General features: G+C 46.3%; 1 protein-coding gene across 5 annotated transcripts in view; it reads left to right on the top strand.

Annotated features, from left to right (window-relative positions):
* LOC143369569 (acetylcholinesterase) overlaps positions 1 to 17,463 on the top strand; it is an 85,731-nt gene that overhangs the window by 31,561 nt on the left and 36,707 nt on the right. For 4 of the 5 annotated variants that reach the window (XM_076813672.1, XM_076813669.1, XM_076813668.1 and 1 more), the window contains exon 2: positions 15,508 to 15,669. The gene's annotated coding sequence lies outside the window, so the exon portion shown is untranslated. Of the gene's footprint in view, positions 1 to 14,960; positions 15,160 to 15,507; positions 15,670 to 17,463 lie in introns of those variants that run through there. The other variant, XM_076813670.1, reaches the window with a different exon arrangement.

Here is a 17,463-nt window from a genome sequence, read left to right as displayed (position 1 = left end):
CGGTCTCCGTAACCGGGTCAAGGATCACCGAGCCCTCCGCGTCGTCCTGATCCTTGCGCGTGGAATTTTTTTCTATCCGAACCCGGCCAGACGTCGCCCCAGAAAAGGACTGCCAAAGGAGACGGACGGACGCTTGACGGAGGAGCAAGCTCCATTTCGTAGCTGGCAGCGATAAGCCCTGCACCGCGATCGAAGGACGCCGGCGAGCCTGCATTTCATCCAGTTAAGTGCTCGGTAGAGGTAGATCCGCCTGTGTATCTCGTACTCCAAGAGAACGATGTGCAACCCCCCAGAAACGCAGCCCGCACGATCTCACGGGATAGCTTCGGTAGATGCGTTAACCCTTAGCTCGAGGAGGATAATGTACTTCTTTATCGATTCGGGTAGAGACCGAGATAGAGATACGCCACCCCTGGACCGCAGGATCCTATCTACGTGCACTCTGTGAAGTACGAATCCAGTGGGGTGATTCCGGTAGAGATGGACCACGTTTTTAAAATCGCCTCGAACTTAAATATTTTAACAGCGCCTACTGAATATTACACTCTGGATTTTATTTTTCCTATTATTTTTCCTTCCTTTTTCTGCCGAATTCTTATATTTTCTACGTATCTTATTCTATGCTCTACTCCTGTTTCCATGCCGTGAAACGAATTTGTATATTTTTCCCTTCCGTCATATAGGTTAATTATTACAGACTGTCTCTTACTTACTTACAAGGGAACACCGCGAACCTGGACTCACCGATTGGAATGGAACTTTGTGGGTTTTTAGAGTGACTGGAAACAAGAACAACGGTGTCTTTCATCTGGGCCCTATCGCCCTTTAAGCGGGTGAAAACTACCCTCAAAGTCAAATTGGCACTTCCACTTTTTCGCGTGTAACTCTCAAAGTTCAGCAGACAGAAAGAAATGTTTCCAACAAAAGTTTAATGGTGCAACAAGCGCTACAAACTGCCGTCAACAAAACTTTGAAAAGAGTTGAAAAAAAAATATATAACTGACGAAAAAAACTCTTTTCAAAATTTCGTTAACGCAAGTTTGTAGCGCTCATTGCGCCATTAAACTTACGTTCGAAACATTTTTCTCTGTCTGTTGTGCTTCGAGAGTTACACGCGAAAAAGTGGAAGTGCCAACTGGACTTCGTCGAGGTTAGTTTTCACCCCCTTAAAGGGTGATAGGGCCCAAACGAAAGACACCGTTGTTCTACTTTCAAGTCACTCTATAAACCCACAAAGTTGCGTTCCAATCGGTGAGTCCAGGTTCGCGGTGTTCCCTCGTTAGCTGTCCGCTTTACTGCAACTAAAGGGTGCTTCCCGTTAAATAAATAAATAAATAAATAAATTAGACTCATCAGTTCTTATAGTAAACTATCTTTTCTAGGCCTCGTAATCATCGTAACACGATATCTTTCTAAACAGCTGTGGAAATGAGTAAATAAAATTGGGGATGTGGTTCATCTCTCCCGTACTACTACATCTGAGACGAGCCACTTCGATAAAAGTCACTTATATTAATTCTATCTTGCACCGTCCCGAGTAGTAAGAACGATAGAGATATAATACACCCCACGACCACCCCCTAGCAGCCTCTCTGTATTTACTTACATAAAATCCCCCGTAATACGGCTCCAATGGGGGCACCGTTTGACTCGCCACGAAGCGCTCGCAGGCGTCGATTGTCCCGTCCGAAATTAGAGGGTTATAAGTTATCCAGGCGCAGGAGAGTGGATCGACGTCACGGGGATAATCGCGTCGGTCCTCGGCTGGCCTGGCAAGCCGTGTTTGCGAGCGTATATTTGCACGTGCTTCTCTCCTGCCCTTACGTGCACACGTTCGCGCTGGCACACACGCGTACCCGTCCGTCCACCCACACGCACGCGGCCTGTCCGCCGTCTGTGTGCCTTTGTGCGCGCGCCAACCCATAAATGTGTGCGCCGCGTACACGGTGCTACGAATGTGGCTTGTACTGCAGATACGTTGCGGTTCTGGCCTCTGCCTATTACCCGCTCGCCGGGGCGAACGTGATACATTGTCCCTGCCAAATTCATGCAACGACCGAAAATTTCCTCGGCATTGTGAGGGAAACAACGGCCGGACCGCCCACCCGCCCGGCTGTCCGATTATTCCGACACGTGACACGGGATATGCTAGGCTGCTACGCCGTTGCCCCGCGTTTCTTCGCGGACCCCCACCTCGCGCAGCGTCGCTCCACTTTCGCGGCAATCGCTCGGAATCGAGATGATACCCGAACGTTCCAGGCCTTTGTTTCATCCCCTTCGTGCCAGTCGCTTCGAGGAATTTTCTTTGGCTGCTCGTTGAAAGGGGCGGGGGTGTGCGCTTTTAGGAATCTTTGGAGGGTGTTGTAACAGATTGTAGAGGATTGCTTGGAGCGCTCTTGTCGTGGGATGCGATTGCCTAATTCGGGAGTTGGAATGGTAAATTACGTAAGTGGCAGTGGTGAGAATTTTCAAAATTATTCGAGTGCCTAGGGGAGACCGGGGCTTGTTCGTACAGGGGCGGGTTGATACAGACGAATTGAGCCGTTTATTTTGAAAGTCCATTTATGTTCGAATCGAGATATTGAAGGGTTTGCGTTGGATTAAATTTAAAAATACAGGTAACAGATAACATGGTAGATAATGTTTTTGGGGTTCCAAGGGTGTCAGATTTATCATCCCAATTAGCGTAATTAACATTATTTAAGGAATAATATGTGTTTGATGGCTGTGAATGGACTTACGCCACTTTCAAATAATTTAGAATTATTTTATTGTAACTATAGTACAAACATGACGCTTATAATAATAAGAAAAATACGAAATGAGCAGAAATGGGGACATGAGCAGAAATTGGGACATTCACCTCAATTTTGATATATCCAAATTGATCGTCGAAATAACATTTTTTTTCCATTCATTTTGTATGTATTTTCTCGAGATTTCGCTTGGGGTAACTCGGGGTAGTATGCCACAGTCAACTTTGAAACGCGATATCTCACAAGTATTAGTATATACAGGAAAATAGATAAAACCAAATGAAAGTGTAACTAATTCTGTATATTGACTAATAAGTAAAGTTATGTAACTTTTAGAGTTTAATGAGAAAGGTACAAATACAAAAGTCCTCGAAAGTGGCATATTACCCAAGTGGTGGGTAAATATGCCACAAGGTCTGAGCTAATATGCCACAAGCTATGAAGTGCGAACTGATCACTCAAATTTTTCAGAATCAACAATATTTTAAACTATCCAAGCTATTAGTAACTAATAACAAACATTTCAACTCAATGAAACGTAAAATATATTTGAAGAAAATACCTATTTCTAACAAACTAAACAGTCCCCAATCTCTACGCAGTCTTCATGGACCCACTTTTTGCAACAAGTAGTTTTTACCCAGTCAGATTTAGGTCCTTATTTTATCGCAATAATATAGGTCACATATTGCACAGTAGTTGCACCTTTTCTGCATCACTCGAATTGTCATAAAGAATATCTACGTTCTCAAAATTTCTTCTATATTTAAAAAATGGAAAACAGAAAACGTATCAACTAGTCCCGCAGTGGGGTAAATCAATATACATTTGCCTTAGTCCAAATAACATTTTCTCATTCCCTTTGTACGTATTTTCTCAAGTTTTCGCTTTCTATATATTAAACAGGAAGGACCAAAGTATATTTTGTCACATTTCTAATCAAGTAATTAATTCGAATAAAAATACAAAAAATTGAAAACAGAATAACGTATCAACTACCATCGGTCTCCCCTACTCTTTTCCACTGGAAGAATAATTTTTTATTTCTTTTCCTAGTACCTACTTGCACCGTTTACCATTTCGTTCCCTCGATTATCGTCACACTCCCGCTCCGCGTCACTTGAAACCCGTATCATTCCCAGCCTTCATCCCCAGAAGCACAGAGGACCCACTTAGATCGCGGAGCATTCCCAAAGCAACGATCCCCCGTCGGACCAAAAGCGCGCGCACGGGTCCGGAGTTATTCATGAGCCCTCCGCGCGGCTGGAAATACCCCCGTGTCCCGATATCGAATTTTAAACGATTTTCGAAATCCCTATTTTCCCCTCCGGCTCATAAATAACCCCGCGGCTCGTGCCGTTTTCGTCCGCCGGATATCTATTTCCGGCGATCCATCCTAGACGCGCCTCTACTCCGCAGCCGTCGCCCCGCAAACTCGATTAACCGAGTCACTTTTCGGGAGCATGCGATCAACGACGTCTCGCCGTTGTCTGCTGCGGGACCGTCGATCGGAAACTTTCTCGGCCGCGGAACGAGCGAACTTGGTCCTGAGACCGGCTCTGGCTGCGATGCGAGGCGCTTAACAGCGAAAGAAGGACAGGGGACAAAGAAGAGCTGGGCGATACAGAGAGAGAGAGAGAGCAGCGTTGATTTTTCGAGGCAGCAGATTGAAAATTAATCCCGCCCGGCTGTTTGTCGCGAGGCTTTATCGCGGTCGATTTTCTCATTACGCCGTTGTCCACGGCGGGGCTCGAAATTCCGCTGACAAGTTCATATTCCGCAGCGCGTAGCCGCGCGAGGCGTATTCAGCGGGCGAGCACGCGACACCGTTTCCATTCTGCGGGGCCTGCGGATCGTGGTGACGAGGCCGGACGGGTGGAGGGATTAAAATGACGGGAAACATCAGGGCGCGGAAAAACGCGGGCCACGCTCGCGGTCCCGCTAATAAAACTTCCCGCTGAATATGAATGAATGGATTTCGGCGTGCCCATCCAACCGGCCTCCCTGCCTCTCTCATTACCGCGCCGCCCCCTCCCCCGCCGCTCTTAAGATAATGAACTGCTCCGCTGTTTCCCTATTTTCCTCCTCGCCGTTCCGCCTCGCCCCGGCTTCAATCACCGCGCTCGACTTTGATACCCCTTTTCAACCGGCCACCCTCGGTATTAATCGATAAAATATGACTGCAGATCTGGGCGGAGGTTGCCCGAATTCTAAATTGAATTTGGGCAGGCCGGTTCCGCCGGTGGTTGCGTTAATATCGTTTCGAGGGGATTAAAGCTCGGGCGTATAACGTTTAGTGTGTCGGCGACGTAATAACGACGATGGGGGTGGGTGGATTTTGTCCGCTGAATGGGGAGGATTAAATCGTCGCGTGATCGACCATTAATTTCTGCCGCGGGATATCCTGGTGGAAGGGAAGAAGCAGGGGAGGTTATTCTGTTCCCGCGTCGCTCCGAGCAAAAGTTCTCGCTTCTCCCAGGTGTATCTCATTGGGATTCCGAGCTGCTATTCTATAAACACATCACCCGGTAGGGAGATCGCAAAGAAGCGAGGATACGGAGGAAAGAAAGCCATCGAAACGTCGCGGGAGACCGAGATCCGATGATCCTCGAAACCCTTCGTAATCCCGCGAAATGGGATGCTTTGACGTCCCCGCTGCCTCGGCGTCGAACGAGATTTCCAGAGTCCACGGTTCTCGGTCGCTCCTTCATCGATCTTGCCCCGGCCTGGTCTTGGGCGACGGCGAGGAGCCGTGGTTTTTTTTCCCTCGTCGGTGACCAAGCTCGTTCTTTCACCTGCCAGTGCCTATCGGGAGGCTAACGAATGTCCTGGGGGTAGAGTGGAGCCAACCGGGGAGATTACTCCGCGACGGAGACTAATCGGAGGACAGAGCTCTTCCCGTTTAGCGTTACTCCTAATTCATTTGTCCGGCGATCGAATCTTTGTCCTTTCGAGTGACCGAGGCGGTAGACAAGTTAGGGACATTCCACGCGAACTCGGACAGATTGCGGAGTAAGTTTTTGTGGATTGCTGAAATTTGAATATGTTGTAGTCTTTAGTGATATTTAAACATACCTCAAAGGATTTTTCGAAAGTTTGAAAAATGCCGATTTTACAGCTGTTTGAAGTTAAGTGCTAACTTTTTTTTCAAAATATTATAGCTATGGAAGTAGTAAACGGATGGAGATGAGCTTTACGGTGCTTATAGAGGAGACATTGAAGTTTTAAGAAAAAATTATTTTCTTAAGAGACTATAGAAAAAAAATAAATAGAAAAAGATCCATAAGTTTTAATATATTAATTAATCTTCTAGACCCCCACATGCGAGCTGGTCGAAGGTGTAACTATGGAATAGCAGGTCCGAAATCAATTTTCAATTTTTTGTTATAAACTATATGAGTGTAGTTTCCGTTGTACGTACATCTTCTTCGATTGAAAACAAAAATATTTTGAAATACGCTCGAAAAACTGTCCATCTTATTCGAGGATCTTTGAAACTTTTCTTGTAAAGCGCCCCATTTTTACAAAAATAATTTGTTTAAGAAATCGGCACGTACAACGGAAACTACACTCACATAGTTTATAAAAAAAAATGAAATTATATTTCGGACCTGCTGTTCCATAGTTCCACTTTCGACCAGCTCGCGTGGGGGGATCTAGAAGATTAATTAATACCTATATTAAAATTTATGGATCTCTTCTAATTTATTTTTTTGTATAATCTCTTAAGACAGCGCACTAAAGGTAGGCAATAAAATTGTTCTATGAAAATTATATACTATTCCAGAAAAAAAATCATAAAAATGACTTACTAGTCGTCACAGTGGTGTTCCTCCTTAATTAGAATCGAGTATGGCAGAGAGCAAGACTCAAGGGGAAACGGGTCGTCCATGGTCAGACGCGACAGCGTTGCCTCGCGTGATCGTTAGCCTAAAAATTCATCTCCATCGGAAAGTCGAAGCCTGAATCCGCGAACAAGCCTCTGTATAGCCTCGGATGGTTTGTTGTGAATTGGAAGGGGTTCAAGCTTCGCGTGCAGGCCTAGGATGCAGAAGAACGGTTAAGTGGAACGCGAGCCGTTCGTATGTAGATGCGCCCGTGTATCTGCAGGGCCGCATGCCAGCCTATGACAGGCCGAAACCGAGTGTGTATCACTGGTATCAGGGTTATGGATGGCCCATGGGCACGCTAACCCAGTGACATCTCTAGGTCACCGCCACCACCCCAACCGCCCCCATCGTCCCCTGCTTTCGCGTGGGCCGCGTTATCACCGTCGTCACAGTTACCCGCATTACTCGCAGCAGTTCTTAAAAACCGTGGACGAGTGGAGCGAATTCGTCGTCATTTCCATCCGACCATCGAACTCCTCGCCTGGAGGTCCTTGAATCGGGCAGATTGCAGAGACAAGGTAGCAAGGAGCACCCGAGGGCTGCAAAGGAACCGGATGATAAATAAGAAGCCGTTGGAAGAGGCAGGGGAATCGAGGGGCGAAAGTAGGTCGATGCTTGTTGCAGAGGGAAGACGCGTGCACAGGATCAGGGCTGGGGGCGCACGTAAACGAAACAGCCGCGTCCATAAACGGCTTTACGACGTTCGTTCCGCAGAGTTCCGCAACGAAAGTTTGCGGAACAGCGGCGCGCACCCCGGGCTATATCTGCGCGATGGTCCAGCGGCGCGCAACAGCCCTCGCCCCGCGTTATTAGACCTCGAAGCTGCCCCTCGAATCGCATAGGCTCCCGGCTCTCCAGACTCCGCCGAGTGCGTCCCCTTTTCCCGTCCCTCCACTGGCCCCCTTTCGACGAATTCAGCGCAGGAAAGAAGGTCGAATCCTTCGAGCTTTTTCAGTCGCCGCCACAGATAGCGGGAAACTAATTAGAGGCGGGGAGGTCGCGCTGCCGGTTCGACTTTCTCCCGACTCTTTCACTGAAAAATTGAATTTCCCCGGCTCGTGTCTCGCGGCTTTGTCGTATTTCGAGCAGCCGTGACGCGACACCCCCTCTAATTACGCGGCCAGCGCGTGCAGGGTTACGAAGAATGGCCGACGGCCTCCGATTTCAAAGCTTCTCCCATGGCGATTCGCGCGCGAGGCCTCGAGCCTCGTGTTATATTAATCCTGCTGCGAACGATCAAGCTGTCCGGGTGGAAGAGATCGGGCATTGTAACTGTAAACTGTCAGATCTGTTGAGATTCAGACCGTGGAGCGTTTTGTGCTTAGTGTGGCTGGGTAGTTCGACCAGGTTTCTCTTTTCTGCATCAAATTCGACGAGTCTTTATTATCTTTTTACTTTATTTTCTTTCTATTATATTTCCTGCTCTTAGAATTTTTTTCTCGCGACGAAACTCAGCGTATTAATAAACCACTAGCTTAAAGTTCCCGGCGTTGCCCGGATTAGATTCCTTCGGTGAAGGGAAGGGAGTTTTTAAAAAGATTTCCTACCGAGCACCTAGGTGCTAAGAGGAATCTGATTACGGTCCTACGATCAGTGATCAAATATGTTTAGCGGTGCTGAACAAATTATTTAAAGAAAGTAAAACCGCTGAAACCCTTCCTCTTGCCAAGGCGAACAAAGTGACGTAGCACAGTTGTGGGCAGAGTTGGTATTTATCGAGGAAACGCATTTCAAAGTACGCAACTTCAAATTTATATAGGGTAAGTCGGGGAGATGGCCCACTTTTTTTAAAACAATCAGTACACCGTGAATTTAGTGGTTTTATGAAGGACAAAAGTATATTTGCAAGAGGAAATACAGTTGGATAAATAATATAAAATTGAATTAAAAAAATAATCGTACATTTAAAAAGAATAAAATAAAATTGCAGTCTATGCGAAAGGCCATCTCACCCGGACAAGATAACCCATATAAAAAATACATGTTACGAGGTTAATAAGACGAAATATATTTTTTTTTTTGCACAGAACTTTTCCACAAATCCTCGCTTATTGCATAAGTTGAAAAAAGATTTGAGCATCCTTCGTGAAACAATTTTTCACAGCTCATACAGCAAACCCAGTCATCAACCCACCGCTTTTGCCACTTTGGACTGCTTCTAGCGCTTTCAACAATGCCTCGTTTGTCCATAACTTCCTACGCTGATTATATCTTCGTTTGTATTCCGTTGGCATGTTCTACGATGCCATTTACTAAGCAGCTGTTACGCATGATTTTATGACGGGCCAACTATCCTCGAAAAAATCGGGCCAACTAACCCGAGAGTCGAGAGGCGCTGACTCGCTTGTTTTCTGAATAATACTGCGACAATATCTCATCATAAGAACGTAGATATAACCCCCAAACATTATATCAACGCATTGCATTAAAGAAAATTCACTACTTTTTCGTAAAATGCGAGTAAATAATAATTTAAAGAACACGTAGAAAAATTTCGAGAATAGTCAATGTTTACATTACAAATAACTTACCTGATCTCACAGTTGAAAGTAAACATTAAGCACGATTAATGCGGCGTGCGAGCGACGCGCAATATACCACTAAAAACCACTGAAAATCGCAACGTTCTAGAACACAAACGTGACCGAGCCATCTCACCCGGAATAACTCTGATATGGAATAAATGCTGTTTATTCGTACAGTATTCTACCTGCTTTGTGGCCTCTGCCCCTCTAATAAATGATTCTCTTGATTTTCTCACGAAATCAACCTATTCCTTTAACAAGGCTCTTGATAAACTAATATAAACTTGTGTAACCTCGTTGTGCGTGAGTTTATAACGTGCGAACCATTTACCAATTTAAATATTGCATGCTTTTTTGTATGCGCTGTGTATTGCTATTTCTTTTTTCTTTTTGTCTCTTCTCTGTTTTTGCTTTTGTACACTAATGGGACTTTATCCCGTATACATTATAATAATAATAATAATAATACCGCAGCAGGTCGCGACGCATTGAATATCGGTTTGCGCAATAGGGAAATTTATTCGAGCCCGACAGGGGCACGTCGAACGAGGAACAGTATCGTTTAAACGTTTTTTTTTCTTTTTTTTTTTCGACGAGAAACGGGGCCGCACAATAACCAGCGTTCCGCCGTCGGGGGCAGGGACAATGATTCCCATTACTGGTTGCAGTTTTATTTAAAAGCTGGCCAGCTCGGTCGGCCGGCATTGTTTCCCACCGGGCAGACGCGGCGGACCGCGAATTTCGTCGCGTTTTTCGACGCTGCCCGCTTTTGTGCCGGCGGACGCCGCGGAGTCGTGGCCCGTTCCCCGTTCAAACGCTCCTTACCAGCATTGTTCCAGCGATGAAAAGCCTTCCTCTTGGAAGTATCGACGCCGAGGAGCGCCGCTACTCCCATCGACAAGCTCCTCGATCTCTGACGCGGCCGAGTCACTTGCAACTCCGTCTTAAAGAGAAACACTAACAGTGCTCCCGTCCACTTTCAATCGTTCGCCATCGACGCTGTAATGTACGCTACCATCTCGATATTGTCGGCACGCAGGGAGAACAATAGACCGGAGCGCGCCAGCAAGTAATCGCGGCTCCAATCAGCGCCTCGCTGACGAAACAGTCGCGCAATTAATGGAAAGCATTTCTCGAGGGTTCGAGCCGGCCGTAATCACGATTGTCTGTCGTCGGTAATAAAACTCCGGCGCGATAACGGCCAAGTGGATCGCTATTTTTGCGAGCCTTATCGAAGCGCATCGGATTGATCACACGTACGCGACGAGCGGCTCGATAACGAGAGGCACGAAAACAACTCGACCTACGAACGTTGTTCCTCCGCCAGCCGTTCTCCCTCTGGAAATCCGAGGCGCCCGCTATTATCCGACGGCTGTGGAGAGCGCGCCGGAGCGAGGTGCCGCGGCAAGATTGTAATTGTCGGGGAGAGAGAGTCTCTTCCCTCTTCGTTGCCTGTCTCCTCTGTTCCGCGCCGCGGCGCAGCACGGTTTCCGCGAGGACGAGACGGGCCGCGAGAGCAGCTATTCACTTCGCAGCCGCGAGAATGGATCGCGCCCCTGGGGAAATCTTTGCGGGGTGATCCTTGGCACCGAGACGCGTGGTCGTTTCGTCGGGCCGTCGAGCGTCGCTTCCGAGACGGTTTTTTAAACGAGACGCGCCCGCGTTCCTCGGCGCGTGGGTCTCGCTGATAATATCGCGCCGCTGCTTTCCGCGGGCGAGAAGAATCGCCGGGATGGGAACTGACGGAGGGCTGGGAAACGCTGGGAGCACGAGCGCGCCCGCTGTTTCCCTGGTCAACAGTGTTAATTTGCCTGGTAACGTTGACGAGGACCGAGCCCGGCAGGGGGTTGGATAGCGAGCGGGATGGACCGTCAGAAACTCCCGAGGATCAATTCTGTTCGCGGGCAAACAAACCCTGTAAGCAGATTCCGACGAGGGGGCAGGCAAATTGGGTGCACGGAGTCGATAATTCCGCGTACGAGAGGAATTCTGCGCTCTTTCTATACAGCACTGCAACCCGCCCCTTGCTCTCCGCTTCGCTTTCAGCCGGATACGCCGCGCCGAGTGTCTTCGCCGATGGTGGAACCGAGGGGTGCTTCGATGCTGACTGGCGGATCAAACGACTTCAGCCAGCTGATTAACACTTAACTGGTATCCTGGGGTCACGAGCGACCCCAAGCACTCAAAGTTCGATGTACAATTTTCGGTTGTCTAAGTTGGTAAACTGAATTTCTAATTAATTTTATGATAATAGTTTAACTTTCTACGCTTCTATTATTTTATACATTACCTAAGAACAAAATATTCACAGTGGTTGCTCTACTATCCACTCTACAAATTTCTATGTCCTTTTTTATTTGGGGTCTGCCACGACCCCAGTATACCAGTCGCGTTTGCCAAAAACAGTATCCCAGTTGAGGGTTAATATTAACGCGTGCTCGAGATCGGTAACTGAGTCGAGGCTAATTCTCGCGAGTTCGCGTTCGATGGGAACACTCGAGGATTTTTGTCACTGGAAATACGCGACGGGGTGGAGGAGAGGGTAGCTTTAACCGTGGATGGATTGCCTAGTATGATCCTTGAAGAATAGACTTTGTAGCGACAACAAGTCTGCCCTCCTTAGTTAAACTGTTCTATCTAGCATTTTTGCATTTTTTGAGATATGTTGAAATATTTCAAGTTCCACGCGTCTTTTACCTTTTAAGCAAAGTTAGAAAACTCTGCGTGCTTCGTAAAGATTTATAAACAGTCTAATGTATTTAACCCAACTTCCTTCCAAATGGTTATAATATCCTATGTAAAACAATTAATTAATTGGTACGTTAATAACACATCACCTATCGGTACATCTATTAAAAAAAATTATATCAGGCTGTTACGAAATAATGGCAACATGTTTTAATTCGAACGAAGGAAAATAAGGCCGGTACAAAGTAAATAATTAAGCTTCAGTTTCCTCGGCTGCTTCAAAATGTTAGATAGGACATTTTAACTAAAGAGGGCAGAAGTTCTCTCAACTACTGATTCCTATACGAGGCATTTAGAGCAAAAAAGGACTAACCCACATTGAAAAAATTTAATTTGTTTTATTTTATATTAGTACAACCTAGTGGAATATATTATTGCTACTAAATCAATTTCGCAAAAAAAACAAACTGGGTTAAACTGGGTCCTCTTTTGCTCTCAATCCCTCATACAGGAATCGGTAGTTGATGGAGAGAACTTGTTATCGCTACAAAGCCTATTCTTCCAAGGCAAATCTATCTATCTATCTATCCCCAAGGGGGTGAAAAGGGGTAAAATGTATTTTCTCCAACTCCCTAATATCTCCTAGGCCCGATTAGATATCAACTTGGTTCTCACTCGCAAAAATTGCCCACACACCTGCCTAAAAACGAATTTCAGGATTTTGCCCTAACCAACCCCTAAGAGGGTGAAAAACGACAGAAATGTGTTTCCACGAATTCCTCAAAATCTCTTAGACCCGATTGGATATCAACTTGGTTTTTACTTTAAAAGGTTACCCACATAAATACCTAAAAATCAGTTTCATGATTTTCCTTTAATCAACCCCTAAGGTGGTGGTGAAAAGGAGTAAAATGTGTTTTCATGGAGTCCTTAATGTCTGTTAGGTCCGAAGCGAAGTGCCGGGGGTATTTTATTAGTATACATAATTCCTTGTTTCGTTTTACAATTAGTAGCAGGCCCAGGACGACGCGTGCACTTTCCTTTTCCCCTCGCAGTTCCACGTTCGACTCTAACCCACTCCGCAAAGATTTCCTCTTCAACTTCGCTACGTAATACACGGAACAACGGTTCCCCTCGAAGGTAAAGGAATCAAAGGAAAATGTCCCCCTTCTATCTACATCTCGCTGCCTCCACCTCCAGGAATAACAAGCGCGGGTGGTAGCGGAGAAACCCCCAGGGGCCTGTCGCGACTCGGAGCCTCCCCTGCCTGTTTCTGGCCGATCTGACGCGGAACGGAAGCGACGAAATAATTATCGAGCGAGCAAGCTTCCAGGCAGAAGAAGCCGGGACGAGAGGCTTGGACCGAATATCTCTTGCCTGTGCGATCCAAATTCATTATCCGCGTTCCGGCGAGGCGAGGCAGCCTCGAAATGAATTCCGAAAGTGGGACGTACGCTTATTAGAAATTCCTGGATTACTCCCGGCCGTACGTGTGTACCCCCGGCTCTATTTGCACGGTTGTAAGTCGACCGGCTGCGGAATTCTCGGCCAGAGAGAGCCTCTGGCCGACGGACCAGCGCGGGAGGCTGGGGGCTGAAATACCAAAGGGTGGGCGGCGGATAACGAGGGGCTGCCCTCGAACGGCTTAAGAACCAGATGTATGATTTCATTAGAGGCCGGCCAAATTCTGCGTCCCCACGGTTTACGAGGTCGTTCGTTCTCCTTAAGATTCGCATCTCGGAAGAATTTAATGTCCGACTCGGGGAGAGATTCTCCCGATTCTCCTAAACATGCTTACCGAAAAGTGAATGCGCCACGAGATTGTTATCAGTTACAATTAAAACGATGCAAAGTCGCTGTAAATCTTCACGCATTATTTATTTATCGCGTGGTTTAGCTTCGACGCGCTTTACCTTGGATGCAATGAATTATAAATAAACTAAATTTCCACGGTGAAACTTAACTGCAATGGTATCGGCGCGCTGGATCGGTCAGATTAAAACAGTTATTATTTTAATATATTAAAATAATACATCAAAGCTATTTTGCAATTAATTAATTGTGTATATTAGTTTTCGACGTTTCGATCTTGGTTTAGATCATCTTTAAGGATAGTTAAAAATATATGTAAAATACTGCGTATGCTAGTGAAAATAAGCCACCGTGCTCTGGCACAACGCGTGACTCGCGAGTCGGTTGGAATAAGACTAAGGTAAACCGTGAACAACACCTTCCAAAAGCAGAAGCACGGTGACTTGTTTTCAATAGCACACGCAGTATTTTATATATGTTTTTAACTTTCCTTGAAGATGATCTAAACCAAGATCGAAACGTCGGAAACTAATATATATAAATTAATTAATTGCAAAATAGCTTTGAAGTATTATTTTAATTTATTAAAATAGTAATTGTTTTAATCTGGATGCAATGTTAAGTACGAGCTGCCTTGATTAAATAATTGAAAGCTGCCTGAACTTTACATAGATAATAATTTAAATATGGTTTTAAGAAACCACGTTATTAATGGAAATTGCCAAAATGCACTTCGAATTCGGTAATAGAGGTTTCACTAGTTTGCAAAGAAAATATAACGCATAAACTATTTACATGTACGAAAAGAGATTATCCATAGGTATTTCAGCGTATATTTACAAAATACAAAAAATTAATTTTAAGGGTTGTTGGCGGGGGTAACTCGAAGAACATGGATTTTTCGACAATTATTTTCACGCGGTTTTGTAGATATAAAGGAAGGATGCAACATCTGTTTAAACTTCTCTTCGATATCTCTCACCGTTCTCGAGATATTCCAGAGAAAATAAAATTCTGCAATTTTTTGAAGGGGTGATGTCGCCCCTAAAAATTGCATCATGGCACCGACAAAAAAATAGGGTTGTGTTACGGATGAGCTGCTCTACGTGCACACGGAGCTTCATAATTTTCTGAATCTCCGGATTGCCGAACGTCCCTTGAGTAGCGGGGCCAATAGAGGCTTCTCAAGCTATTCGGCTCCAACCGGAAGCCGGCTCCCTTTCATCCCCTCCCGCGCGTTGCAAAAGGACCGTCTATAAATAAGAAAATAATTGTCCGCAGCATCCATAAAAGTTTGTTCCCGTTTCGTAGGCGATATCCGAGGTACAGTCGAAACGAGAGCAGCCTTTCAATTTCTTAGAGAGTCGAGACGCGGCGATGTATACCCAGGAAACATCTCTGGAGGAATATTCTGTGGGAACGAGCGGTTTCCCGGGAACGGGGGATAACAGTCCTCCTAATGGCTCGAAGGCGACACGGATAGAAATGGTCTTGTCTCTCGAGCAGACTCCATCCGAGGAAACCACCCCTCTTTATCGTCGTTTGCTTCCCCCGGACGCTTCGAGCATCCCCGACCACGATCCCAGATTCGATTCTTCCCTACCCCCGTGGATCGCCCCCGGAATTCGGGCCACGTACTAAGTACGTAGCTGACTCTGTCCCAGAGAAACGATCGAATTCGAGAAGTTCGGAAAAACTCCCCTCCGAGATGAACGATGTGGGACGTGGCTTGATTCTCCGGGGCACGCCGGCCCGTCCTGATCTCTCGACCTATCGAATTTTTCACCCATCATTGCCGCCGCTTCCCGACTCAATTTTCCACTCCCGCTGTTTCAGCCGCGCGATGATCCGTGAACTGGGAATGTAGACGGAGAGGGCCGGGAAAGCGGATCTGCCCCTCGCAGCATCGAAGGAAGGGCCATTCCCTCCACCTCCGTCATCATCTTCGCCGTAACCTCACCCTCGAACACCTTCAACCTCCGCGCCGGCTTGGACACTGTGAGTAACGAACAGCTTCCGTAACGAACCCGCTACCAGTTCTCCACGACGCCCCGAGGACGATTCGCCTCGATTCGCTCCAGTTCGCCTCCGACTCGCCGATACGTCTGGAACTCGCGACGCTCCCGGGTGGTGCTCAGGCGGCGGCCGATTCTAGGCGATCGCTCTTCCCGCCGGCGAGTCTCCTCCGAGTTTCCCCCGGCCTCGCGGAAACGCCGCCTGGCAACGAATTAGCATTCATCGGGGAGACGAGAGCCGCGGAAGCGGGGTAACTAATTGGTCCGGGGGGCAAGCAAGCGAATCGAACAGCTCCGAATCAAAGCTCGCCTCTTGCACGGGCCGACGGTCTAATTGCTGCGCTCCGTTGGCCATTCATCACGCCGCCAAGGGGATGGAGTCAATTAATCTCGCGTCTCCTTGCGTGGGTCGTCGGCAAGACGATAGGAGCTCTCTGTTTTGACGCGATCCTTCGCTGACCTCTCGACGGAAATACCCGCGACGCTTCCTCCATTGATGCAGTAGGCAAGGTAAATGTACCAATGCCTGGGCGCTCGAGGGGTGGTAGGAATAGTGGCACACTTTTCTCCTAATTCAATTTGCAAACCGGCGTGAAATAAAGGGAGCTTGCAGTGTGGAAGATAACACAGTATTATACCATCGGAAACTAAAAATACAGTCTATGTATTATAATAGACGTAGGTATTTATTAATGAAAATACGAAAATATACGGATGTACTTGTTATAAGGAGGGTATTTTAGGTGTCCGCCTCCGATCGTTTTGATTTTTGGATATGTTATAGAGGACCGAAAAATAAGAAATACGTGTTTTTTTATTTTTTCCTGTTTTCATATTTGCGGGGTGAAAACTGTGTTCAAAGTTAAGGGTTGAAAAATCAGTTTTGTGGAATATCTCGAGAACTATCAGAGATAGGGGAATAGTGTCAATGGACGAATTTTGTGTCTTTGAATGCGAAATATGACTGAGTCACCAGATTTTCAAAAATCCACAAAAATGATTTTTCACCCCTAACTTTGAACGCAGTTTTCACGCCCCAAATATGAAAACGAGGAAAAATAAAAAAACACGTATTTCTTATTTTTCGGTCCTCTATAACATATCCAAAAATCAAAATAATCGGAGGCGGACACCTAAAATACTCTTGTTAGAAAAGGAATCGAGTCTCTTGCGAGCTTAATCATTTCAAACTAAATTCAAATCTACTTACTATTATACTACTGTATTAGCATAATATATAAAAAAGCAGTGAATATTTTCTTAACAAACGAGCTGAATTTTCTTAACAGAAGCTTAAGCTTAAGTTACAAAAAAAAATTACTTCTACCTAACGATTTTCAATTTTCTATACTAACGATTTTAATTAATATTGCTGAATACTTATGCATTATGCTACTATTTTTCTTTTAATTTACATTAAACACCAAGCTTAAAAATAAATCAAATTCGCGTTGCTGTTCAGGTGCGGAGCGTGGCCGGTACATTTACCTTACACCGAGTGCATTCCATTCCGGGGCGCAGATGCCCGCGCGTGATTGCGGTTGATGCCCGAGAATCGAATGTAGTCTCGTATCGGGGGCCCGCTTTTCGGTTTCTCAGCCAGACCGTTGATTCCGGGCGGAAGGGAAATGCGCACTACGACGATCGGGATAACGCGATTACAGGTTCGCGCGGGGTGTCGTGACGGCTCAGATTAGCCCCGCGGCGGGCGCGATCGCACGGAAAAGTCGCTCGCGCGTTACGTGGGAAGAATTACGGCGTTCGTTTCGCGATTACC

This window comes from Andrena cerasifolii, chromosome 6 (assembly GCF_050908995.1).
Source record: "Andrena cerasifolii isolate SP2316 chromosome 6, iyAndCera1_principal, whole genome shotgun sequence".
In the NCBI taxonomy this organism is placed as follows: Eukaryota; Metazoa; Arthropoda; class Insecta; order Hymenoptera; family Andrenidae; genus Andrena; species Andrena cerasifolii.
Note: the sequence above shows the minus strand (reverse complement) of the source record. Positions and strands in the feature narration are given on the sequence as shown.